The sequence below is a fragment of the Canis lupus genome, chromosome 30 (genome assembly GCF_003254725.2).
Source record: "Canis lupus dingo isolate Sandy chromosome 30, ASM325472v2, whole genome shotgun sequence".
NCBI lineage: Eukaryota > Metazoa > Chordata > Mammalia > Carnivora > Canidae > Canis > Canis lupus.
In genome coordinates, this window is record NC_064272.1 from 9,939,474 (window position 1) to 9,958,346 (window position 18,873).

Genomic DNA, 18,873 nt, shown 5'->3' on the forward strand with positions numbered 1-18,873 from the left:
CACCAAGAGTTGCTTCACTGAAACATGAGACATTCCTATCACTCAGGAAATTCTAAAGAACATAGGAACACTGTGTCAGGAACCAGTTTGCTGGCCAAATCTGGTCTAAGACCAAACAGCAGAACAAAGGATGCTCCTAGTGCTCTTATCACTTAGGAGATTACATGGATTTTAAGAGGTCTGTGCCAGGAACTAGGGGCAGAGATACCACAATACATGTGTTGATGCCACAATACATGTGTTGTGTTCTTTTACAATATCCAATGGAGTTGTGCTGGCACCATTTGTTGAAAAGAATCCTTTTCCCAATGGATTGTCTTGGCACCTTTGTCAATGGTGCCAAAATCAATTGACCATTATGTGGTAATTTCTGGATTCTATTGATCTATATTTCTATCCTTATTCCAGTACCATAATGTCTTGATCACTATCGTTCTGTAATAAGTTTTGAAATCAGAAAATGTAAATATTGCAATTTCATTGTTCTTTTTCAAGACTGTTTTAACTATCTGGGGGTTCCTTGCAATTCCATATTAATTTTAGAATCAGCTTATCCATTTCTACAAAGAAGGCAGCTGCAATTCTGATAGGGACTGTGTTCAATCTATAGGTCAGTTTTAGGAGTGCTACTATCTTAACAATATTAAGTCTTCCAGTCTACAAACACAAGATATCTTTCCATATATTTAAGTCTTACTTTTTCAAAAATGTCTTATAATTTTCAGAATATAAGTCTTATACTTCTTTTATTAAATTTATTCCTATTTTATTCTTTTTGATGCTATTGTAAATGGAGTTGTTCTCTTCATACCATTTTTGGATTGCTTATTGCTAACATCTAGTAAGACACATCATCTTTTTATATTTATCTTGTTTCTTGCAATCTTGCTGAACTTGTTTAGTGGCTCTAAAGTTTTTAGTGGATTCCTTAGGATTTCCCAAAAATAAGAGAGGGTCATCTGTCAATAGAGCTAGTTTTACACTTCCTTCCAGTCTGGGTGCATTTTGTTTCATCTTCTTGACAAATAGAAGTGGCAAGTGCAGAATACTTGTCTTGTTCATCATTACCTTTGGGGAAAAGAGTGTGTTTTACCATATCAGCTATGGATTTTTTTTGGTTTTCGTTTTTGGGTTTTTGTTATATAATGCCCTTATCAGGATAAGGAAGTTCCTTTCTATTCCTAGTTTGTGAGTATTTTTTATCATGAAAGGGTTATTGGATTTTGTTAAATGGGTTTTCTGTGTCTTCTGACATAATCATGTGGTTTTTGTCTTTGATTCTGTTGATAGTGTATTATACTAATTTTCATATTTTATTTTATTTTTTTTAATTTTATTTATTTATCCATGAGAGACACAGAGCAAGAGAGGCAGAGACACAGGCAGAGGGAGAAGTAGGCTCCATGCAGGGAACCTGATGTGGAACTTGATCCTGGGTCTCCAGGATCATGCCCTGGGCTGAAGGCAGCACTAAACCACTGAGCCACCCGGGCTGCCCTAATTTTCGTATTTTAAGCCAATATATACCATAGGCAAAATCAACTCAAGATAGATTAAAGACTTGAATGTAAAACCTGGAGCCATAAAACTCATAGGAAAAAAAAACATAAGGGGTAATCTCCTTAACACTGGTTTTGGTAATTTTTTGAATTTGACACCAAAAGCAAAGACGACAAAAGCAAAAATAAACAAGTGGGACTACATCAAATTATAAAGCTCCTGCACAAAAAATGAAACCATCAACAAAATGAAAAGGCACCTACTAAATGGGAGAAAATATCTGCAAATCATTTATGTGATAAGGGGTTAATATCCAAAATACATCATGAACTCATACAACTCAACAGCAAAAAACCTAAACAATCTGATTTAAAAATAGGTAGAGGGCCCGAAGAGACATTTTTCCAATGATAGTAACATGGTCAACAGGTACATGAAAAAGTGTTCAATATCACTAATCATCGGAGAAATGCAAATCAAGGCCACAATGAAATACTACCTCATATCCATTAGGATGACTATTATCAAAAAGACAAGAAATCACAAGTGTTGGTAAGTATGTGGAGAAATCTTGGAAATCTAATGTACAGCATGGTGATTATAGTTAACAATACTGTTTATTTGAAAGTAGGTAAGATCATAAATTTTACACCTTTGCTGCTAGTCTTGTCCTGACCTAACTCCTTGGTTCTGACAGCGGAGCTTCTGCCTCGTTTCCCTTTTATTCCCTTGTCAATGCTCCTATGGATCTTTTTATACATTCCTCTTTTTTTTTTTTTTTTTTTTTTAGATTTTATTTATTTATTTGACACAGAGAGAGAGAAAGCACAAGCAGGGGGAGCAGCCAGGCAGAGAGGGAGAAGCAGACTCCTCGCTGAGCAGAGAGCCCAACACAGAGCTTGATCCCAGGACTGTAAGATCATGATCTCAACCGAAGGCAGATGCTTGACCCACTGAGCAACCCAGGTGCCCCTACATTCCTCTTTTTTTATATATTTTATACATTTTTCTTATAACTTATCATTCCATAATGTCATTATTCATTCTCAGTGTCAGTCTAACTTGACTGTGAACCCCTGAGGACTCCTACCTAGCTCCTAGCATAGTGGTTCACATTTATCAGGTGTCTAGGAAGGAAAGAAGGGAGAATGAAAACAAGCATTTATAAACTAGTATCCTGGGCTTTCTAGGGCTAAGGCCATCTTCTTCCCCACTCTACTGCTCCTCTTCTCACCCCTAAAGGGCCAATGTCTACCTTAGAATGATATGCATGAGCTCGCTTTTTATAAATACCCTACTGGGCTCCCCTGATGATGACTCCTCTAATGAACTACCACCTATTATCTATTGACAAGCTCATCTAGCAGAGGGAGAAGGAGGAGCAGACTCTCCACTGTGTAAAATGATATGAAATTTCCTCAAAAAATTAGAAATAGAACAGTATTTGCACTACTGGGTATTCACCCTAAGAATATGAAAACATATTCTTGAAAAGATGTATGCACCTCAATGTTTATTGCAGCATTATTTACAACAGCCAAATTATGGCAGCAACCCAAGTGTCCATTAATAGATGAATGGAAAAAGAAGATGTGATATGTGTGTGTATGTGTGTGTGCATGTGTGTATATGTGATGGAATATCACTCAGCCATAAAAAAAGAATAAAATCCTGCCATTTACAACAGCATGGATGGATCCAGAAAATATAATGCGAAGTGAAAAAGGTCAGTTGGAGAAAGATAAATGCCATATAATTTCACTCATATGTGGAATTTAAGAAACAAACAAAAAAGAGACAAAAAATCAGACTTGGGGTGCGTGGATGGCTCAGTCAGTTGGGCGCCTGCCTTCAGTCAGGTCACGACCCCAGACTAGTGGGATCGAGCTCTGTGTCAGGCTCCTTCCTCAGCAGGGATCCTATTTCTCCCTTGCCCTCTGCCTGCCACCTCCCCTGCTTGTGTGCGCTCTTTCTCTTTCTCTGTCAAATAAATAAATAAAATATTTTTAAAAACAAAACAAAAGGGGCACCTGGGTGGCTCAGTGGCTGAGCATCTGCCTTTGACTAACGGCATGATCCTAAGGGTCCTGGGATCAAGTCCCACATCAGGTTCCCTATGGAGCTCTCTGTGAAGTTCCCTATGCTTCTCCCTCTGCCTCTCTGTGTCTCTCACGAATAAAAAAATTAAATCTTTAAAAAACAAACAAACAGGGCAGCCTGGGTGGCTCAGCAGTTTAGCGTCTGCCTTCGGCCCGGGGCATGATCCTGGGGACCCTGGGATCGAGTCCTACGTCAGGCTCCCAGCATGGAGCCTGCTTCTCCCTCTGCCTGTGTCTCTGACTCTCTCTCTCTCTCATAAATAAAATCTTTAAAAAAATAAAAATAAAAAACAAACAAACAAATACTCTTAATTAACTTTGGAGAACAAACTGGTTACCAGAGATGAGGAATGGATGAAACAGGTGAAGGGGATTAAGAGTACACTTACTCTGATATGCACTGAGTAATGTAGATAAATGTTGAATCATTATGTTGTACATCTGAGGCATCTAATATAACACTGTATGTTAATTATACTGGAATTAAACATTTTTATATTTACTTTCTAGAAAAATAAATGAAATGAAATAAAATGGTGAACCTGGAATTCATGATTCATTCTACATTACTTACCAAACCTCATTTCCTACAGTACTTCAACATATATCATACACTCTTGATGAAGACAGTTTGTTTTTTTTATTCTCCTTCTCAAATATACTACTTTGATTTTTGCTCATATTATTCCCTCAACCTCATTTCCTCAAATCAAATACAACTCTTGAATCTAAATATCCCTGTAGGAAGCAGTATCAACCGACTAAAACTCAGGACTAGATTTTCAGATGTTAGCAAGTTAGTCACTTAGCAAAGCTCTGAGGGAAAAAAATAAACAAGACTATTAAATTTCCTGGAATTGAGTGAGAATAATCAAGTCTGGTGCAGAGATGAAAGCAGAGAGAGAGAAGAATCAGCAAGGTAGCACTGATCACTAAGAGTCATAGAGATCATTGATCTCAAGAAAATATAGGATGGAATTATACAACAAATCAATTTTAACTCCCAGCTTATATGTGTCTTATGTCAAAGAAATCCTCTAAAAGATGAAAGGAATCCTGAACATACAAACCAAATCTTAACCAAACACTTAAAATACCACCACTAAAGCTTTCTCTTTATCTTCTAGCTCTTGACTAACCCAATAGGAATGTTTGTGGTCTGTCAACAAAATAATCAATGATATCTCCACTCAAAAAAGACAATAAAAAGTGAACTTCAATAGGTAGATAATATCTATAGATATTATAGGCAATGTAACATCTTGCTAGTTAAACACTGATTTTTTTTTTTAAGATTTTATTTAATTATTCATGAGAGACACAGAGAGAGAGAGGCAGAAACACAGGCAGAGAGAGAAGCAGGCTTGATCTTTCAAAAAAAAATTTCAAGGTCCCCAGGATAAGGCCCTGGGCTGAAGGTGGCGCTGAACTGCTGAGGCACCCAGGCTGCCCAAACACAGATTTTAATTGTGATATTAAAAAGGAATACTGTCCAAAATCTTTATTTAAAGGAATAGAAAAGCTCTTCTCTAAAATAAATGCATATGGGGTGTCTGGGTGGCTCCGTTGGTTAGGCAGCCAACTCTTGGTTTCAGCTCAGGTCATGATCAGGGTCCTTGGATAAAGCCCTGCATTCAGCTCTGTGCACAGTAGGGAGTCAGTTTGAGGATTTTCTCTCTCCCTTTCCCTCTGCTCCCCCACTTGCACTCTCTTTCAAGTAAATAAATATCTTTAAAAGTAAAAAAGTAAAATAAATGCATAGAACCTAATGAATCTTTTTGTTCTTACAACTTCAAATGATCATCTACTATCCTTGCTTTCAACCCAAGAGCTTAAAAAGCTATGGCAAGTGATAGTATGGTAGTCTACATCCCAGCATTAAATATTAATGAATAACAATGCCACACAAAAGGCAAATAATTTTCTATGATTTTTATATGCTAGAAAAAAAATAAAACAATCAGAAGGGGGCATCGATCATTTTACTTTTTAAATTAAAAAAGCCATTTACTAATAAAGTAAAAAGCTAGCTAAAAGTATCCCAAACCTACTAATAGGGATGCTCAGGAACTCAAATAACAAATTCCAGGTCAATGGCAAACTAGCAAATACTGGGATTCTGCAAAGCCAGACTACTATACTGCTAAGGATCCAACAAAACCAGCCTTAGCTTCCTTACCCATCTATCATTTATTCCTCTTACTTACTCACTCACACCACCACCAAACAAACAAACCACACCCAACCTAACAATAATAGGTCATGAAACATCTATACCAAGGAAGACAGAAAAATATAAGGCATGGAGTGGGGGGGGGGGGCGGGGGTTCCTGTCCTCAAAGTATCTACAATCTTATTGTAAGAAATGAACTTACTATAAGATAATGACAAGATAAGATCAAATGATAGCTTCTAAGAACAAAGAATAAGCACTGTGAGAAATCAGTAGATTAGTTGGATTTAGAATGCTTAGAGCATAGAGCTTGACTGGGTTAACCTGATGGTAAAACAAAAGAATACTGAGTCCTTTAAAACAAGTCCCCAGGGGAAAAAAAAAAAAATTGAGCCAAGAAGTTTAAGAAACAAAGGCTCCTCCTCTTAGCACTCATGAGGATGCCCATTTAATAATTCCTTGGATTGTATAGCTCACCAGGAGACAAAGGCAAAAGGAAGTTTCCAAGCCCTTCACTCTGTATAACCATCACAGGGCATTCTATCATTTAAACAAAACTATCCTATCACAATGGCCAATTTAAAACTATCAGGTTTTTGTGGTGAGAATGAAAAAAAAAAAATGAGTACAATTTCATCACCCTATCTATTTAGCAAATGTACTTGTCTATTACAAAAATGAATAAATGTATATAAAAATAGGAGAAAAGATCAAGAATTGGGGAACCATTCCAAGCGTTCCAATATCTGCATACCAGGTGCTCCAGAAAAGAAGGGGTAAAAAACAAAGGAGGTGTAAATCATCAGCAAAATTATTCAAGAATATTTCCTGAAAAAAACCTTCAATCACAAGTTTCAATCACAAACCTTCAATCACAAGGACACAGACACACTAGATGAAAACACCCCTACTATGACACATCATCATGAAATTGCAAAACCCTAGGAGAAAAGAGAAGAAAGTAGATGTTTCCAAAGTAACAAGAATCATAATAGAATTTCACTTCTAAATCGCTACAGTGAGTATAAAGACAAATTTCGGAAGTAAAATTATTTTCAATCCAGAATTCTGTATCTAACCACTTTTTCATTTAAACATCAGGGTAGGATAAAGACACTTTCAGACTTGCAAGAGAGGTCTCAAAGACATACCTCCTATGTATCCTTCACTCAGGAAACTATTAGAAGAGGTGCTTCACTAAAATGAGAATATAAACAAAAAAGAGAAAAGGATTCAACAGGCATACAATATAAAAAAGAAGCAAAGAGAATCTCCAGGAACCCACTGAAGGGTGATCCAAGGATGATACTTGTGAACAGAATCCCCCCCCCCACCAAAAAAAAAAAAAGCCAAATTGGAGCTAAGACATCCCTGGAGAGATTTCCCTAAGAAAAGGAAATCAAGAGTTATGCAAATCAGTAGTAGCTCATTCTTTTTTACTGCCACTCAATGGATATACCATCTTCAATTTATCCTTTCACTCTATGAAGTATACATTTCTGGCAAGTAAGAATAAAGCTGATTTAAATATAAATATACACGAACACGTATTTTCATTTCTTAAAGGTATGCCTAGTGTAAGGTTGCTCAATCATACAATAAATCCATATTTATCCCCACCAGCAATATGTGAGGGTTCCAGCTGCTCCACATCCTTCTCAGCACTTGGTACTGTCAAGTTTTAATTTAAACCATTCTAATGGCTGCACAGTGGTAGCTCACTGTGATTTTAAATTGCATTCCCCTAATGGCTAGTTATGCTAAACATCTTTTCATGAGCTGATGTGCCACTCTATATCCTCTTTGCCAAAGTCTATTAAATATTTTTAACTGAATTGTTTTCTTACTGTTGAGTTTTCAGGAGTTCTTTACATATTCCAAATATAAATCCTTTACAAGTATGAGATTTGCAAATATTTCCTTTAGGCCTATAATCTGCCTTTTAATTCTCTGAACAGTATCTTTGCAAGCAATGTTTTTAATTTGAAGAAATCAATTCATCAATTTCTTCTTTTATGAATCATGCTTTTAGTGTCATGTGAAAGAACTTCTAGATCTACACTCAGGTCACAAAGATTTTCTCCTATGTTTTCTTCTAAAAGCTGTAGTTTTACATTTCAAATTTAGATGTGTGGTACATTTTAAGTTCATTTTCATATAATACATGCAGTTTGGGCCAAGGTTCATTACTTTTTTATGTGGCTATCCAACTGTTCCAACAACACTTATTGAAGATTATTCTTTTTCCATTTTGCCAACTTTAAAAATTATTGGCCATATTTGTGTGGGACTATTTATGGAATCTCTATTTCATTGATCTATATGTCTTTCCCTTTGCCAATACCACAACCTTGATTATGATAGCTTCGCGGTGTTTTGAAATCAGGTAGTTTGATTTTTTTCCAACATCTTTCTTTTTCAAAATTGTTTTGGGGGCACCTGGGTGGCTCAGCTGGTTAAGTGTTTGCCTTCGGCTCAGGTCATGATCCCAGAATCCTAGGATCCAGCTCTACATTGGGTTCCCTGTTCTCTTCCTCTCTCTTCCCCGCCCCCTCTCTGCTCCTGCCCCTATGTGTACACACATGCGTGCTCTCTCTCTCTCAAATAAAAAATGGAAGTCTTTAAAAAAAGTTGTTTTGGCTAGTCTAGGTCTTTTGCCTTTGTATAGAATTTTATAATCAGTTTATAACTGGAAACAGTGCTGTTAGGATTGTTTTTACCAGTACTAAGTCTACAGATTAATCTGGGGAAAATCAACATCTTTACTAAAATTGTGATTCTTCAAATTCATAAATACATGTTTCTGTATTTACTTAAAAATCCTTTGATTTTTTTTAAATCAGTGTTCTATAATTCTCAACATAGAGATTTTATACATATTTTGCTACATTTATACCTAAGTGTTTCATTTTGGGGAATCTACCATAAATATCATTAATTCAGTTTTCAATTGATTATCACTAGCATATAGAAATATGATTGCTTTTTGCAAGCTGACCATGAATAACTCATTAAACTCGTTTACTCTAGGAACTTTTTGTAGATTGCTTGAGATTTTCCATATAGATGATTATGCCACCTGTAAACAGGGGTAGTTTTACTTCTTCTTTTTCAATCTCTATGCCATTATTTCTTCAAGTACTTTTGATGGACCCCACTCATTCTCTTCTCGTTCTGGGTCTCTGATGACACAAATGTAAGACTTTATCATAGTTTCATAGGTCCCTGAGGCTATACATTTATTTTTAACATTTTTCTTGTTATTCAAATTGCATCATTTCTGTTGATCTATTTTCAAGTGCATAGACTCTTTTCATTGTCAGGTCTACTCTGCTACCGAGCTCATTTAATGAGTTTTCATTTCCATTATTATGTTTCTTAGTTCTAAAATCTCCATTTAGTTCTTCTTATCTTCTACTTCTTTGCTGAGACTTTCTATCTTCCCGTTCAATCCTTGAACATGGTCAAAACAGCTGATTTTAAAACTATTTTCCAGATAATTTTAACATCTGTGTGATCTTGGCATCACCATCTGTTCACTGTCTTTTCCCATGTGAGTTCAATTTTCCGTTTTTTTGTTGTTTGTTTTGTTTTGTTTTGTTTTTTAAGCTAATTCTAGACTGTATTCTGGACACTTGGAAATATTATGGTACTCTCGATCTTATTTAAGTCCCACTCAGAATGTTGGTGTTTTTGTTTTAGCCAGTAATTGACCCAGTTGGGTTCACATTCAAGTTCTGACAAGCCTTCTGTGGGTTTTATTTCCAATTACAATTCAGTTTGCAAACCCTTTGCAGTCATATTGAATATGTTTCATAACTGTCCCACGCAGTATCCAGTTTAGGGGCTAGGGAGTGGTCTATCCCATAATTCAGTCCTTGATGTTTCTGTACGCTGTTTAGGAATCAGACTCATGCATGTACAGCTTGGAAGTCTGCTCCTAAGTCCATAAGCAAGTTTAAGTAGTCAGTTTCCCAAGCTCCTCATTCTCTTGCAATCTTTTGGTTCCCTGGGGCTCCCCTTTTCCAGCCTTCCAGCAGAAAGCTGGGGTTTCATTAAACCCACTCTGCCATATACTTCCCATGATGTACTCATATCAGGGGCAAGCAACAGAAGAACAGAGGGAGAAGAAAAGCAATGGATTTGCCGCACTCTCTTGAGATCATAGCTCTTCCAATCTGGATGGAAGGTTCCCCTCCCTCTGAGATTTTTGGCTCCTGCCTGCCCCCAATGAGGCCACTGCATCTGCTGCCAAGAACTGCTTGAGGCCTGGGGTGCAAGAAAATGAAGAAAAGCAAAAAAAAAAAAAAAAAAAAAAAAAAGAAGAAGAAAAAAAGAGAAGGATGTGGGGTTGCCACACTTTCTCTGAGCATTAGGAGATCCCTTCCTGCTCCTTGAGTCAGAACCAGAGGGCTTCTCCTGGTGCTTTTTTTTTGTCCGTGTTAATAAGGCTCACTTCCAAGTTTCAGGATACATTAAGTTCAGGCTGGGGCATACTGGAAGAAAAAAAATGATAAACTCACCGCCGGTTCAGTGGTACTTTGAATTCTGGTCTTCTTCCCCAATCTGCCTCCTACTATTTACTTTTCAGAGTCCTCAAATAGCCACTCCAAGCATTCTGTCCAGGTTTTATAGCTGCATTCAGTGGGAGAAACAGGGTGAAGCGTGCTTACTCCATCTTATCTGGAACCAGAATCTGGACTACTGTTTTTCATAACACACTTTGTAGAACTGATTATTGAAACTATTTATATAACTTTGATTATACAAAATTAAAAATAAGCAAATCCTGTATTAACCTTATTGTGGAAAAGGGAACAAGCAAGCCAGTAAGATCACATTTTTTTAGGCATATATCCTTTTGGAGTTATATGCTTAGGAAAAAAGTGATGTTTTTAACTGTTTTTGGCTTTATTTCTTTAAATTTTATTTTACTTGTGGATTTTTATAAATACTAGGACTGTTATAATGCTTTGAAGAAAAAAAGTAGCAGTTATCCGAAGCACTACAGAGGAAGTAGAATGCAGATGAAGACGTTTCATTGCATCGCCGGGACACCTGCACCCCGATGTTTGTAGCAGCAATGTCCACAATAGCCAAACTGTGGAAGGAGCCTCGGTGTCCATCAAAAGATGAATGGATAAAGAAGATGTGGTCTATGTATAAAATGGAATATTACTCAGCCATTAGAAATGACAAATACCCACCATTTGCTTTGACGTGGATGGAACTGGAGGGTATTATGCTGAGTGAAATAAGCCAATCAGAGAAGGACTAACATTATATGGTCTCATTCATTTGGGGAATATAAAAAATAGTGAAAGGGAATAAAGGGGAAAGGAAAAAAATGAGTGGAAATATCAGAAAGGGAGACAGAACATGAAAGACTCCTAACTCTGGGAAACGAACTAGGGGTGGTGGAAGGGGAGGTGGGCGGGGGGTAGAGGTGACTGGGTGACAGGCACTGAGGTGGGCACTTGACAGGATGAGCACTGGGTGTTATTCTATATGTTGGCAAATTGAACACCAATAAAAAATAAATTTAAAAATAAAATTAAAAAAGGAAACTGAAGAAAGTTCAGGATAATCAACACTCCAAGTGTACATCAACAGTTTCAAGTAAAGAGGCTAGCAAAGCAGGCAAGAATCAATTCAAGGTCCTGTATGCCAGGTCAAGGTGGCTGGACTTTACCTGAGAAAAGGAAGGCCCTAAAATGTTTTAGCATATGTTGGGAGTGACATTATCCAATTGGTATGTTTGAACAATCGCTCCTGCTACAGAACATAAAGGTGCATAAAATATGAGTCTTACTGTCTAAATCTTAGGGGTCATGACAAGTTGCAGAACAAACATATATATAGTATGACTACAAATGTTGTTGAGGGGTATGGGTAAAAGACGGAAGTTTTATATATACATGTATGCACACAATCATGATATATCATGTAATCACATATGATTTTATAAATTATGATTCCATATGATTTACATATGTAGGATATATATCACATGATTATATATATGTGTGTGTAAAAATAGATGATATAGTATGTATTGAATGTTTCTGGAAAAATCACAAGAAACCAGTAACAGTGGTTAACTTTGGAGGACAGTGATGGACTAAGAGAAAGCAAACTTTCTTTTCACTTTATTCTTCTGTTTGATTTTTAAGTGTTTTACTGTGAATATTTACACCCTTAAAAAGGGTTGTAAAAAAATAGAGGGAGGTCTTACACATGAACTAGATAGATGTATTAAAATAAGGTAAGTATGAATGAGCCTAACATTCAGCAACCCATTTTCTATAATAGAGTCAGCACTCAAACATTGCTACAGATTTCCCTACAAATATTAACCATTTATAAAAAGTTCACAACAAAACAGCTTTTCTATTATATTACACTACATTTCACTAATTTATCATGTATTTTCAAGCATTCAGAAATTTAAATAGAAGGTAAAGAGTAAGATTGGATTTTGAAGATATTTATTATCATATACATTTTTACTATAACAAAAATGTTTACATTATTCTTTTCAATTTCTTAAGCACTGAAGGGCATAAAGGGAAACAGTAAAAGATTCTTTCATTTCCTGGTCTCCCTTATGCCAATACGCAAACATAACGATTCCCAATGGCTTCTTGAGCTCTGTATGATTCCAGACTTTCATTGTGCTTATAAAGCACATATAAATATATGTATATATGTATATACAAAGACACACACACACACACACACACATATATATATACCTTAAGACAACTTAGACCTTAAGATAACCTAGACCTATTCTATTTCCTATACATCATTTTCCTAAATCCAAACATAGTAATGAACAGACAAATCCCCAAGTTGGCAGATAATGTTAAATCTTCCAAGTAGAGAATGTTAAAATAAACACACTGAACAGATAAAGTTCTCAAGAGATCTCCTAACACATCTTTGATGAACAGATGAACTTTAACCAGGGGAAGCAAAAAATTACTTTAGGGAAAAAGAAATGTACAAGTTGAAATAAACAAAGGGACAGATGACAGGTTTATAACAGGCTAAAAGATATAATGAGAGGTAAGGGTTTATCCCTAACCTTCTAGTCCCAGAGTTCAACTACTATGTTCTCTCACAAAAAGAGTTATCAGAGATCTTCTAACACCCTTTGATGGAACAGATGAGCCTTGATGAGGTCACCCACTTTGGAGTAACTTTCAAAGATAGTGTTCTCAGCTGGATAGACCAGTGGTCTAATCCAAACCGACATATGTCTCTCATTCTGATGGGGGAAGGGAATAGTAGTACTTTGCAGCAGTAACTAGAGACTTCAGGCAGGAAGGCAGAAGAGTTGCAGTTACTCTTCCATACTAGCAACACTACTTACCAACTCTCAGCTTGTGCTCTGTAGTCTCCAATGCAAACACAAAATGTAAGACCAATATAGGGTAAAAAAAAAAAAACATTCCCCAGAAGTCAAAACAAAATCAAATCCTCTTTATGGGCCCATATTGGAAAATGTAGTTTTTCTCTACATTTATATGGGACAAGACAAACTAATTCCCAGGTATTTCAATGGAGAATAACAAAATTATCTGGTTATCAAACAATAGCACTTACTCTATTTTTTTTAAACAGGCTCCATACCCAATGGGGGCTTAAACTCATGACCCTGAGATCAATAGTCACATATCCTATCAATTGAACCAGCCAGGCACACCTATTATTTTTTTATATTGGTGGGATCTTTCTACACTTGCTTTTAGAGAAGCTAGAGAAGAAAATATTTAAAATAATTAAATCAGCTTACAATTACCTTCTTATCTAAGATAAAGAAAAAACCCTCAATTTTATTTACTCCAGTTGGTACACAGTGAAAGAGTACAAGAGGTAAGATGATGCTGATCAGGGGAATCCCTGGGTGGCTTAGAGGTTTAGTGCCCGCCTTCAGGCCAGGGTGTGATCCTGGAGACCCGGGATCGAGTCCCACATCGGGCTCCCTGCATGGAGCCTTGCTTCTTCCTCTGCCTGTGTCTCTGCCTCTGTGTGTGTGTGTGTGTGTGTGTGTGTGTCTTTTTTTTTTTTTTTTTTAAAGATGATGCTGATCATTCACAGCATGAAGTAAAGAGTTAAAATGGGACAGAAAGGCTAAACAGGAGCACCTGGCTCAAGTCAGTTAATCTGCCTTTGGCTCAGGTCATGATCCCAGGAGCCCCACATCAGGCTCCCTGCTCAGGGGAAAGTCTGCTTTTCCCTCTTCCTCTAACAGCTCCCTTTCCCTCTGCTTCTCCTTCTCTTGCTCTTTCTCTGTCAAATAAATATACTCTTAAAAAAAAAAAAAGCTAAACAACTTTCTAAGTCACTTATTGATTTAAGTAGTGATTTTTAAACACCACAGACTTTATTAGATTGAACACATTCAAAGGTAGGAGGGAACTCACACAAGAATTAGTGAGAAAACTAATTTAAAGGATATTTCTAAAGAAAAACTACTTTATGCTTAAGTATATCATTATATACAAATTGGAAGCAAATAAGGAAAATATAAACCTTTAAAGATCCTAGGAAGACTTCTTTGATGAAAAGATATACTAAATATAAATTATAGTAATTTTACAATATTCTGCATTCCCAAAGCATAGACCCACTTATATTTAAAGATTAAAAAAAACTTCTAAACTAAATAGAAATAATGTTCTGGAAGATACAAGTGACTATCTTTATAATAATAAAGAGCTGAATCTCTATAATATGGTGTTGAATCTCTAAATAATAAAGTGACTTTATCAACTTCTTACAGTACTCCTTAACAAAATTATTCCAGAATCTCAATATTTTTTACTTACCAAAAAAAAAAATGTTTATGAAGAAAATAAACAAATAGAAGTTCTCCTATTCTCTTACATCTCCACTTAAAAATGCTTGCATCACCACATGCAAAGCTACTTGGTGCTACCATTTTGCCACTGAGCATAATATAAATATCAAGTTTAAGTGTATATAATTCTTTAAGTGGCTTGCAATTTAAAAGAGAACATGAGTGTATTTTTAAAAACAAACAATTCAACAAACTAACAAGTGCACATAAGAATAAACCAGACAAAATCTAGTAGTCATTAAAACCTATTGAGAGAAACATGTTGGCTCAAAAGCAATTAGTGCCCTAGTGCCCATATTGTGGTCTCAATTACTTTTCAAGTGAAAGGAAACAGGGCATCTTGGAGAAAAAGAGTTCCTGATTCCAAAATGGCACAGGGAAAGTTCAAGGGAAGCCTGAAATATGAACTGTGCCGGAAAGGGAAAATGCTATCAAAGAACACTGGAGTTAGAAGGACACAGTTGCCAACCTGAAAGGGCTTCCACTAGCCAAAGACATGAAAATTTGAACAACAAAATAACAATGACTGCAATTAGTTGAAATAAAATACATAAAAATCCATGATTTCATAGTTATACTGAAAAAAAAATAAATTCACTAGTCATATATGGTACAAAACTCATTATTCTGAGAATTGGCAAATAATGGGGAGAAAAATCAAGTCTTTATCCTGCATTCCTTTAGTAACTATACCTCAGGGGAAACAAATAGCTAATGAAATAAAGTTCTACTTGGTAGAATAATTCCAGTTCAGAAATTTGGAAGGAGGGATCCCTGGGTGGCGCAGCGGTTTGGCGCCTGCCTTTGGCCCAGGGCGTGATCCTGGAGACCCGGATCGAGTCCCACATCGGGCTCCCGGTGCATGGAGCCTGCTTCTCCCTCTGCCTATGTCTCTGCCTGTCTCTCTCTCTCTCTCTCTCTCTCTCTATGATTATCATAAATAAATAAAAATTTAGAGAAAAAAAAAAGAAATTTAGAAGGAATAAAAGAATCAGAAAAATCACCATGACACAACCTTATGGAAACAATAGATCTAGACTCTTTTGACTCCTGTCAAAAACAACAGCAGTAACAATATAAATCTCATCAAGGCTCTACATCTACCACCAGTTCACAGGAAACACAGAGGCTAGAGAAACATGTTAAAAGTTACCCCAAGTATGTGATTAACCAAATCCAGAATTTAGACTCTTCTATTAAACTAAGAACTTCATTTCTTTAACAAATTAATGGCAAAGCCAAAACAACAAGGGGGGGGGGTGGGATTGGGAGTATGAGGGAGGGACTTTCATAGATTAAGAGACTTAAGAGGTATGCCAACAAATGCAGTGGGCCTACAGTGTACGTGAATCTTGATTTCAACTAGTCAACAACAGAATATTGTTTTCAACCAATCAATCTGATATTTATTGAGGGCATTGTGCTAAATACTTGACATTTATCACTTCATCTTCACAACCACCTTAGAATGTATATATTATTAATGTCCCCATATTACCCTTGGGAATTTAAGCAGTAAGTAGTGGAGCTGGTCCTGACTGCCCAGGTGTCATTTTTTTTTTTTTTTAATCAACTACAAGTTATGATTCTCTATATATTGTACTTCTGTTACTTTCCACGGTCAATGCTACAGGCAATAGCCAAAGCATGGTACCCTAGTCCTCCTTAACTCACCAGTTGATTCCCTCCCCCACCATCAGTGCTAACAAGGTCTCAACATGCCTCAAAGACAAAATAGGATATTTTTAAGAATATGGGAGAAATTAAAGATGGTATTAAGAAATAACAGGTATTTAAAACTACTGTGCTGGGGATCCCTGGGTGGCGCAGCGGTTTGGCGCCTGCCTTTGGCCCGGGGCGTGATCCTGGAGACCCGGGATCGAATCCCACGTCGGGCTCCCGGTGCATGGAGCCTGCTTCTCCCTCTGCCTGTGTCTCTGCCTCTCTCTCTCTCTCTCTCTCTCTGTGACTATCATGAATAAATAAAATCTTAAAAAAAAAAAAAATAAAAAAAAAATAAAAATAAAAATAAAAAATAAAACTACTGTGCTTATGTTACTAAAAAAAGGAGTATCCTAATGTACATTATAGACTTTATAGTTAATAATGTATCAATACTGGCTTCACCAATTATAACAAACATATCCCACTAACACAATATGTTAGTAACAGGGGAAACTGTAGATAAGGAGGGGGAACATAGGAATTATATTTCCTGCTTTATTTTTCTGTAAATCTAAAACAGGTTTTAAAAAGTAAAGTCTAGGGCACCTGGGGGCTCAGTCAAACATCTGCCTTCAGCTCAAGTCACGATCCCAGGGTCCTAGGATTGAGCCCCATGTCCTCTCCTTGCTCAATGGGGAGTCTGTTTCTCCATCTCCCTCTGACCCTCCCCCGCCCACTCATGTTTTCTCCCTCTCCCTCTCTCAAATAAATAAAATATTTAAAAATAAAGTCTATTAGTTAAAAGTTAACTTTTAAAAAAGTTAATGTCAGGGATGCTTGGATGGCTCAGCAGTTGAGCATCTGCCTTCGGCCCAGGGCGTGATCCTGGAGTCCCGAGATTAATTCATTTGTATTTGTCACAACCTTTTAAAGCAGAATGTGACTTGAGCACTATATTTCCACTCAGAACTTGCCAAGTTACTTTCTGAACAGCTTCACAACACACCTAAGTGGGCTTATAATTTTGCTACTCTAAACAATGCTCTTCTTTGGGGAAAAAAAACCCTACAGATAGTTACTCCCATCAAGTGGGTTCAGTTTAACATACTAGCTTCTAGAGGACTGATACATGCCATTGATAACTGCAGGGGATATAAGATTTAAAAAGAAGATCCCAGAAGGTGAAAGTTGTTTTAACCAATATTTTTCTTTTAATCTTCAAGGTATAGCTCAGAACACTTCAGTGAATCTGGTTTTGCTAAGGAATCCACTTGACAGCTAAACATTTTAGACCACACAGTTAATATTAGGTTACATAGATCTTACAACAAATGTTACCTTGTCCTGTTAAAATAAGCCAACATGGAACTGGAAAAGAAAAACGTGCTGGGCTTTAGTTCCTAAATATCACAGTATCAGAAATAGAAACTTTATCTTTCTTTTAAGTAGTTATTGTCATGACACACTGATTTTTAAAATGTTAACAAAAATAAAGAAAAACATCCTTGGAAATATATTATCAGAGGGAATGAAGCCAAAGTACTGAATACATTTATAAATAATTCTTGAGGAAGAGCTTAGTCTACTTCTTCTACATGTGACACCTCATCATCATCTCTTGAGAGGTGGCATCTCTTTTGAGAGGTGGCATCTCTTCCGGTCACAGCAGCATTGCTATCAATAGTGGTGGGGTCCTCTTCATCCATACCAAGACCAAGTTTGATCATCCTGTAGATCCTGTTAGCATGCATCTTGGGATCTTTCAGACTGAAGCTAGAAGACAGAAGCACAGTTTTGTAGAGCAGGATGATCAGATCTTTCAGACTTCTTATTCCTGTCAGCTTCTGCCTTCTGCCATAAGGTCTTGACCATAGAGTGGTCAGAGTTTATCTCCAGGTGCTTCTTTGCTGCCATGTAGCCCATGGTTGATTTGTCACTTAGGGCTTGAGCCTTCATGATTCTTTCCATATTTGCCATCCAGCCACATGTGCTTGTGACAGTGCAGCACAGGAATATCACCAATCCATTTGACACAACGACCTTTCCTACTTTTTTCTCCAAGATATCCTTCACAGTTTTGCACAGGTTTTTAAACTATTTTTTACTCTTCCTGTTTCTTTTTCTCTTCTTCATTTTCCCCAAGTTCCAAGCCCTCTTTGGTAACAGACACTAAAGTCTTCCCCTCAAATTCTTTCAGCTGTTGGACACAGTACTCATCAACAGGCTCAATCATATAGATCACTTTTAGCGATGCCTCCAAAGACATTCCACAAAGGCCAAGTTTGCTATCTGCTCCTTGGTCTTACCTGTGATGTAACAGATATGCCTCTGGTATTCCTTCATTCTGGTGCAACAGTCCTTGAGAGAAACCATCTAATCACCAAAAACATATGTGTAGCATCTTAACAGCTCTGAAAACTTCTTCCAATATTGAGTCTTCATGTATTCCAGGCTTAATATATTTTTTAAAGATTTATCTATTTCACAGGGGGAAAAGAGGGAGGGCAGAGGGTGAGGGAGAGAAAATCCCAAGCTGACACCCTACTAAGCATGAAGCCTGACATGGG

At 36.8% G+C, this 18,873-nt stretch overlaps 1 protein-coding gene across 1 annotated transcript in view; it reads right to left on the bottom strand.

Annotated features, from left to right (window-relative positions):
* TTBK2 (tau tubulin kinase 2) overlaps positions 1-18,873 on the bottom strand; it is a 138,418-nt gene that overhangs the window by 103,016 nt on the left and 16,529 nt on the right. The gene's annotated exons all lie outside the window — the stretch shown is intronic.